The sequence below is a fragment of the Leptonychotes weddellii genome, chromosome 10 (genome assembly GCF_054177405.1).
Source record: "Leptonychotes weddellii isolate Sample4059 chromosome 10, ASM5417740v2, whole genome shotgun sequence".
Lineage (NCBI taxonomy): Eukaryota > Metazoa > Chordata > Mammalia > Carnivora > Phocidae > Leptonychotes > Leptonychotes weddellii.
This window is the reverse complement of record NC_138378.1, coordinates 26,375,940-26,383,859: the sequence shown is the minus strand read 5'-3', so window position 1 is coordinate 26,383,859 and position 7,920 is coordinate 26,375,940. Positions and strand designations below refer to the sequence as shown.

General features: G+C 45.4%; 1 protein-coding gene across 7 annotated transcripts in view; it reads left to right on the top strand.

Annotated features, from left to right (window-relative positions):
* Positions 1-1,728: 1,728 nt before the first annotated feature.
* UBOX5 (U-box domain containing 5) overlaps positions 1,729-7,920 on the top strand; it is a 34,331-nt gene continuing 28,139 nt past the window's right edge. For 5 of the 7 annotated variants that reach the window (XM_006732271.3, XM_006732270.3, XM_031026992.2 and 2 more), the window contains exon 1: positions 1,733-1,875. The gene's annotated coding sequence lies outside the window, so the exon portion shown is untranslated. The other 2 variants (XM_081833110.1, XM_081833111.1) reach the window with 2 other exon arrangements.

Here is a 7,920-nt window from a genome sequence, read left to right as displayed (position 1 = left end):
GTGGCATTCTTTGGCCTGCTTGTGTCTTTGCAGGTTTGGGAGGTGAAGCCTGGGTGAGGGGGGTGTGGAGGGCAAAGCTGGAGTAAACAGATTTCCCAGAGGATGCACGAGACCGGAGGTGCTCACTGGGCCGTGCGAGAAGGCTGGCCCAAAGCCCAGAAGGAGTCGTGGTTCCAAGTTTCTGCCCGATGGGGCTTTCTCTGAGCTCGGATTGTCACCCTGAAGGGTTTCAAGGTGGTTCTAACTCAGCATCTGGACACCAGGCTGCTGGCTGGAAGGCAGGTAGGTGGTGCAGGACAGCTAGATGCGGTGTCCTGAGCCACCTTACAGTGAATGGCCAATGTTTGAGGACAGAAGACAAAAACATGATGCTTGAGAACAAGGTTGTAATTAGTGGTGAAGCCCCAAAGGCAGAATGGACGCAAGAGTGCTGTGAGCAGGGAGCTGTCCTTTGGGGATAAGTGCTGTCCTTTATGATAACTGCCTCTCATCTTTACAAAGCACCGCCCCCTGCCCCAGTCAAGAATGCACCCCACTACAAGCAACAACCTGATTTACAAGACCTTAAAAAAGTGGTTTATTTTTCCTCACCTGACAATTCTGGTCACAAGCATTCTGTCATAGGTAGTGGTTCATCAAGGACATAAGACTTCATTCTCCTACTCTCCCATCCTTAGCATGTAGTTTCCTCCATGCCACAAGGTGGCTGCCACAGCTCCATGAAGCGAATGAGGCCACACTACTTTAGCATGAAGGTAAAAGCTTTCCCAGAATCCTGCCAGGACGTTTCCCTTTAAATGTTGTTGGCCAGAACTGAGTTGCATCCTCTTCTCACTTCAAGGGAGGCTGGGAAATTGAGTATTTGGCAAAGAACAGGAATGTCATGGCTGCCTAGGAGCAATATGGTTTATCCCCTGGGGATGGGTCCTCTGCTCCCTCCGGGTTCTTCTGGCAAAGAGAGTCATAATTAGCAACTAGGAATGTTTGCTCTTGTCTGGTCCAAGTGAGAGAATCAGGCAAACTGCCCTCCTCAGAGCTCAGGAATTGGGATGCCAGGCTTGCACCTCATTTGCAGTAAAGTGTCCTCCCTGCATTGGTTTTTGTCTCCCTGACAAGATGGTGCCCTGGAAGGAGCGTCAGTTCTCAAGTGTCCTTCGCAGCACTTAGGATAGGTGGACCAGCAACCAAGGCACTGACAAGGTATGACAAACCCAACTGGCAGTGCTCAAGTTTCCCCCAGAACAGCAGTCCGGGACCAGGCCCTCCTGGAGGGTCTCTTCCTTGCCTAGTTGCTGATAGAGGCTCAGGTGTGAGCCCCTCTACCCAGGGAGGTAAATGATGACCCTGCTCATCAGTATATGCACAGGCCTCCTCCAGCTCCAACTCCTCACATCCATTTCTCCTAACTGGCTCGGCTATCCATCACTAACTCTTCTCCTGAGAGCACTTCACAGATGCTTCTCTATTACGGATGCGTGATTATCCTCACCATACAGTTGAGAAACTAGGCTTAGAGAGTTGATGTGACTTCTCCAAGGCTATAAAACCCTGAGTGGTGGTCTGGGATTCGAACCAGTGTCTGGGCTATTCAGCGACTTCCAGCGCGGTCCATCCACGGCGCTGTTTCCCCTCCGCAGGTCCTAGACTCCCGCGTCGTCTTAGCAACGTCCTCCACTGGAAAACGTCCTTGGAAAACGCTGACAGAGTCTTTTGGGCCTCGGCCGCACCCGTCACCAGCGCAGCAGGCGGAAGTAGCGGGCAGTTGGCCGGAAGTGGGGCTGTGAGGTCCGGGTGTTGCTGGAGGAGTCGTGGTGGCGCGGCGTTCCCGCGGGATCCGGGGTCTGGTGTTGCGGCGCCCGCGTTCGCCAGGCTCAGGTGAGTGGCGGCGCCGGGGGAGGAGGTCGCGGCGGCCGCTCCCGCTCCCTGCCCGCCTGGCGCTTGGCCCGCCTCTCCCGTCCTGGGCGGCGCAGGGTCGGGCACGCGCCAAGGCCGGGCTCCGCGCTTCCGGGCCCGGCTGCGGACTCCTCTCGCAGGCCCGCTTTAGGCAGCATCTCGGCGACCCTGCCACTCCAGAGTTCTGTGACCTTGGGCAAACGGTTCGTCTGAACCTTGACGTTTCTTCTGGGAGCCGGAGATCATAACTGCCTGCCTCGCAGGACTGTTGGGGGAATGCAGTGAGGTGTTTTGCCGCACTTCTTATCACACTTTCACGTGCGTGCTGATCACTGGGGGATCTGGAGATTGTGGCCGTAGGTCTGCGGTAGGGTCCGAGGTTATGCACTCCTGACCAGCTTCCAGGTGAGGGTGAGCCTGATGCCGCTGGTCCGCAGGCCACAATTTGAGCCGCAAAATGCTACATACAGTATTTTGCTTAGTACTGGGTCAGCCTGAGTCTTCAGTAAATATCAGTACGATGTATACCTAGTCCCCATTTTTAACAGAACGGTTTCTAGTTGTACAGCCCTAAGGGTATTATCGATGTCTTCCTCCCTTTCCTCTCCAGAGATAAGAAAAATAATTGCCCTTTCTCTTTCCGTACAAATCATGACACAGCTCTTCTGTCCTGACCCAGGGAGCTTTGGGCCCTCTTTGTACCAGTTACTCATCACTTCCTCAGACCATGCTTCATTGCTCACTCACTGTAAACCCTCGAATAGCGCTTCATGCTGTGGAGCTGGTGGCCAAGGGCTTTAGCACCAGTGTGTCTGGTGTTCCCTGCTCTAGTCATTTGTTGCAGCTGGCATGTTAATTCCTGTTTTCTGCACCTTGCTCACACTTTGTGAGGAGTAAGAACAGCTGCTTTAACCACAACCAGATTCTCCAACTCACTGCTCTGAATGGCCTCAGGCAAGCTCTGGGATGAGTTCGCTGCTGCCTAGTAGACCAAAATAAAATCTGAAGACTCAGTGTTGCATAATACAGCAGAGACAGTGAGGCCTTTGGCAGTTGTGCAGGCCTAGTTGATTTGACAGTTTGATTTTCTTCCCCATTCATTCCCCATTACTTCTCTGATTCCCAACAGGGTCTTGTCATTCGTCGTGCAGATACGTCAACTTTGATATCAGAGAATTCTGAAGTTTCCCCTTCAACTGCCTGAAAAACTGTACTGCTCAGCCTTGCAAAGCTAGAATAGATAAAACCAAGTATTTAGTTGATTTGACCAGTTGACGTGACTTTGGATGCAGATATTTCTCTCTTCTTGCAAGGCTTTGGTCATTCCTTTAGTAGCTCCACTCTCAACGGGCTGAGAGGGCATGGGTGCCTGCTCTCTGTTGTTAAACCCAGAGATTTTCTAAAGACAGAGTGTTGTGAATCCTTTAAGAGCGGTTGCTCTAACAGAATCATCTGTGGGGTCTTGTCAGACTGTATCTACCCAGGTCCTTCTTGCCATTCTGATAGAGGAATAGCAGAGGCTTAGAGAAGGGGAGGAGAGGGCTATATAAACTGGAAAAAAAAAAAAAAGTTTCACAGATAATTGTGATGTGCTGTTTTCTCCAATAAGAACGGAAACTAGAGGGCGCCTGGGTGGCTGGGTGGCTCAGTCGGTTAAGTGTCTGACTCTTGCTTTCGGCTCAGGTCCTGATCTCAGGGTTGTGAGATCGAGCCTGGGTGGGGCTCTGTGCTGGGTGTGGAGCCTGCCTAAGATTCTCTCCCTCCCTTAAAAAAAAAAAAGTGCAAACTGGAACAAAGTGGAGGGGATGGTCTGTTAGACTTGGTTTTGGTTTGGCTTAACTCGGGGTGATACTTACCTTGACCTAAACACCTTAGCACTAGTGTTTGACCTTCATGGTAGTAGTAGATCCCTCTCTGCTCCTGTGTGGAAACCAAAGCACGGAAGAGTCTAGCCCAGTTAGCATTTGCATTAACAGCTAAGGGTCCTTAGGTCAGTCTCTAAGCCCTCACCAGGGGCATTAAAGTTTTGTAGACTCTCAACACCTAGAGAAATTTAGTTTTTTGTTTTAATTCTCAGGGTTACTTAACAAATTATTTGCTCAGACAAGATTAGAATTTGAAGTATCCATTTATTTGTGGCAATTTTATCAGGACATAAGGGGGTTAAACCTTTGTAGCAAAAGGACAGTAATCAGAATTAAGAGAGGAGATCCAGTAACTGGTGAATTGGATATGCTGAGAGTGTCATATACTTAATCTACAGTTAGCATGGCTGTCTTCCTCCGTCTGGCTCCCTTCCTCTAACTTCTGGACTGTAGTTTAAACGAAGCTATTCGACTTTGCTCAGACCTGTACCTGGAAGGTGGAAAGGTAAGAGGCCTCACTCCTGTGAAATCACATCATTCAGGGCGGTTGGGCAGTGCCAGGGGTCTCTGAGGCTCCATTCTGATTTGTTAGGTCCCCTAAAGAGAAGATGGGGAGGAGAATATACATATAGTTTAGTTTATACACTTAAACTAGGAAAGGAGCTTTGTGCTGTTGTCACATGTCTTTGAACCTCTAGAGAAGGTGTCAGGAGTTACTGATTGGGCATCTCATAGTATTCCCTTTCCATCTTTCTTATGGATTCCCTGGGAGTCCTTAAGTAAGGAGGAACTAACAAACTCAGCTGTGTTTTCTCTGTCTGGGCAAACACATCTGACAACCTCTCCTTTGCAGTGCCTCTTCTCCTCGCTGTTCTGCTTTATGGGTTCTGTATCTTCCCTTTGTTTCTTTCCTTTCCTTCTCCACAGTACTCAAGACCAGACTTCTGAAGTGATTTTATTTCAGACCTATATATGTAGATATGGTGTCTCAACAGTTATGCTAAAAGTTGCATGGTGGAAAAGTAAGTAGCTCCTATTTGCCGTTTGCAGTTGGCTTTGCATGCTTCTACGATTCTTTATTTTGTCATCATTTCTGTTACTGGGCATCCATAAGGAAGTTCTATAGACAGTAGGAATTGCTTGGACTAGAAAAACTTTTCAACATTTTCCTTGAAACTTAAGGTTACTTTCTTTGAACATTGTCTTCTTGAAGAATACCTTAATTTCCTGTTAGTACATGCATTTGGCAAATTTAATTTTTGTCAAAGTTGGACATGGTTTTCACAGTCCAATAGTTTGATGAAACTTATAACACTAAATATTAATTTCCTTTCTTTTTCCCTCCTTTTTTGTTCTGTGGAGGCACTTTCCACTCTTGTTTCTTTTGGCATTTATCAGTATATTTCTTTTTCTTTTCTTTTTTTAAATTTTTTTTTTTAAGATTTTATTTATTTATTTGACAGAGAGACAGTGAGAGAGGGAACACAAGCAGGGGGAGTGGGAGAGGGAGAAGCAGGCTTCCTGCTGAGCAGGGAGCCCGATGTGGGGCTCGATCCCAGGACCCAGGGATCATGACCTGAGCCAAAGGCAGACGCTTAATGACTGAGCCACCCAGGCACCCCTAGTATACGCTTTTTAAATCTGCATTATTTCTAAATAATGTATTTGTGTTGCTGTTTCTTGATTTCTAGGAAGTATCTATATCTATAAAATCTTTGACTTCTTTATTATGGGCTTTGAGGCTCTGGGCCTCACTACCCAGCCTCCCCTATTCCTCTTCCCCTCCCTGCATCCTCCATATATAGTTTGCTCATAATTTTTGGTTAAGCTGATATTCAAGGTTTATATCAGTAAGATTATGTAAATATTCATAGCTGAGCGGGGAACCATTTTCTGTCTTACACAACTTTTTTGTTTTCCTGGAGTTAATAATTTTTGTCACTGTTGTTACTGGCTTGGTTTTCTGTCTACAATTGCTTGTCCATCCCCAGATTAATCCTTAGAAGTATAAACCTCTCTCGTTGGTAATATTTACCTCCTCTGGCATGAACTAGTTGCTCTTTATGTCTGCTCACAGTTCCAGTATTGGGATCTTCATCATTTTCCTGGGGTTTCCTTTTGCTTCTCTCCTGAGTTGAGCCCTAAATTCGGGATCCCTTATCTCTCCTGCCAACTTCCAGGTCTTCAGTTATGGTACTTCTCCTTACCTCGATGACGGGGTATCTTGTATACCCATTCCTTCCTGTAGATTTCAGTCTTTGAGATCTTCTCTTTGTTCTTTTTGTAAGCAGTATAAACTAACCATAGTGATAGGTCGGATCCTAGACTACAGGCATAGCTCATTTTGCACTTTATTGCACTTTACAGAGAGAGTGTTTTTTACAAATTGAAGGTTTATGACAACCCTGTGTCAAACAAGTCTGTTGGTACCATTTTTCCAACAGCATTTCCTCACTTCCTGTCTCTGTGTCACATTTTGGTAATTCTTGCAATATTTCAAATGTTGTTTATTATTATTGTATTTGTTATGGTGATTTGTGATCAGTAGTTATGACTTGTTGAAAGCTCAGATGATGGTTAGCATTTTTTAGCAGTAAAGCATTTTATAATTAAGATATGTTTGTTGTTTTTTAGACATAATGCTGTTGCGCATTTGACAGACTACAGTATGGTATAAGCATAACTTCTATGTGCACTGGGAAACCAGAAAATTCCTTTGACTCACTTTATCATGGCATTCACTTTATTGCAGTGGTCTGGAACCAAGCAACGCTACATCCGAGGTTTGCCCGTATTAGAGGTGGGAGGGGCTTTTGAGTTCACCCATTCTAACCCTCCAGTTCCCTGGCGTCTGGAAACCCTGTAGATTGTTCAGGGTCCTCCCCACTTCTTTGTCTGGAATCTGACTCTTCTTGTCTAGAATACACCTGCACTGTGGATTTTGGAATCAAGACAGTCTTTGATGTCAAACCTCACTCCATCCCTTAGCTGTGTAACCTTCAGCAGGTTTCTTAACCTTGTGAAGTGTCCTTTTCCTCATCCACAATATAGAGATAGTAAGACCTACCTCACAGAGAGGTTGTAAGGATTGGAACTAATGCAGATTTAAAAAGCATATACTAGGGGCGCCTGAGTGGCTCAGTTGATTAAGTATCTGCCTGCGGCTCAGGTCCTGATCCCAGGGTCCTGGCATCAAGCCCGCATAGGGCTACTTGCTCAGCAGGGAGTCTGCTTCTCTCTCCCCGCTACCACTCGTGCGCTGTCTCTCTCTGTCTCAAGTAAAAAAATACAATCTTTTAAAAAATTAAAAAACAAAACAACAAAAATAAATAAATGAAAAGCATATACTAGGCTTGGCACAGAGGAGGCCCTAAGATGATTGTGGCTGTTGTTTTTTCCATCTTGGGACTTAACCTGTATTTTTGCAAATCAAAAAGAACCATGTTAATTCAAAATACAGAATCGATACCACTCAAACATTGATGTTTGAGGAAATGGTTTTTTTCCATTTTCCAAATGGTTCTTTTGTTCATTTGAGGACCATGCACAGTATTTTCATTAACTACTCTTAGGTAGGGGTGCCTGGGTGGCTCACTTGGTTAAGCGTCTGCCTTCAGCTCAGGTCATGAGTTGAGAGTCCTGAGATCGAACTCCACGGCAGTCTCCCTGCTCAGCGGGAGCCTGCTTCTCCCTCTCCTCCCTGTTCATGCTCTCTTCTCGTTATCTCTGTCACTATCTGTGTCTCTCTTTCTCAAATAAATAAATAAAATCTTAAAAAAAAAAGTACTCTTAGGTAGTATTTATTGAAGTAATTTAAGTTATTTAATGCACTTTTGAAATTATTTATAAAGGCATTTGTTAAACTCGTATACTTTTCTGTATTAACGGTTTCAGTGCCAATAAAAAGGGGGAAAAAGTTAATTTATCAAAGATATAACAGAAAGTCTCCCCACCAAAAAGCTATATAATTACTTTCCTTTGTTCTCTTTGTCCTACTGTGTCTTTGTATGTGCTTTTTCTCATGTTGATGCCTGCCACACACTTATTCTATAAACCAGTCTCTACTTCCAGGTGGACATTTGAATTGTTTTCAGTTTTTTGCTTTATTTTTTTTTTATTCTTATGTTAATCCCCATACATTACATCATTAGTTCTAGATGAA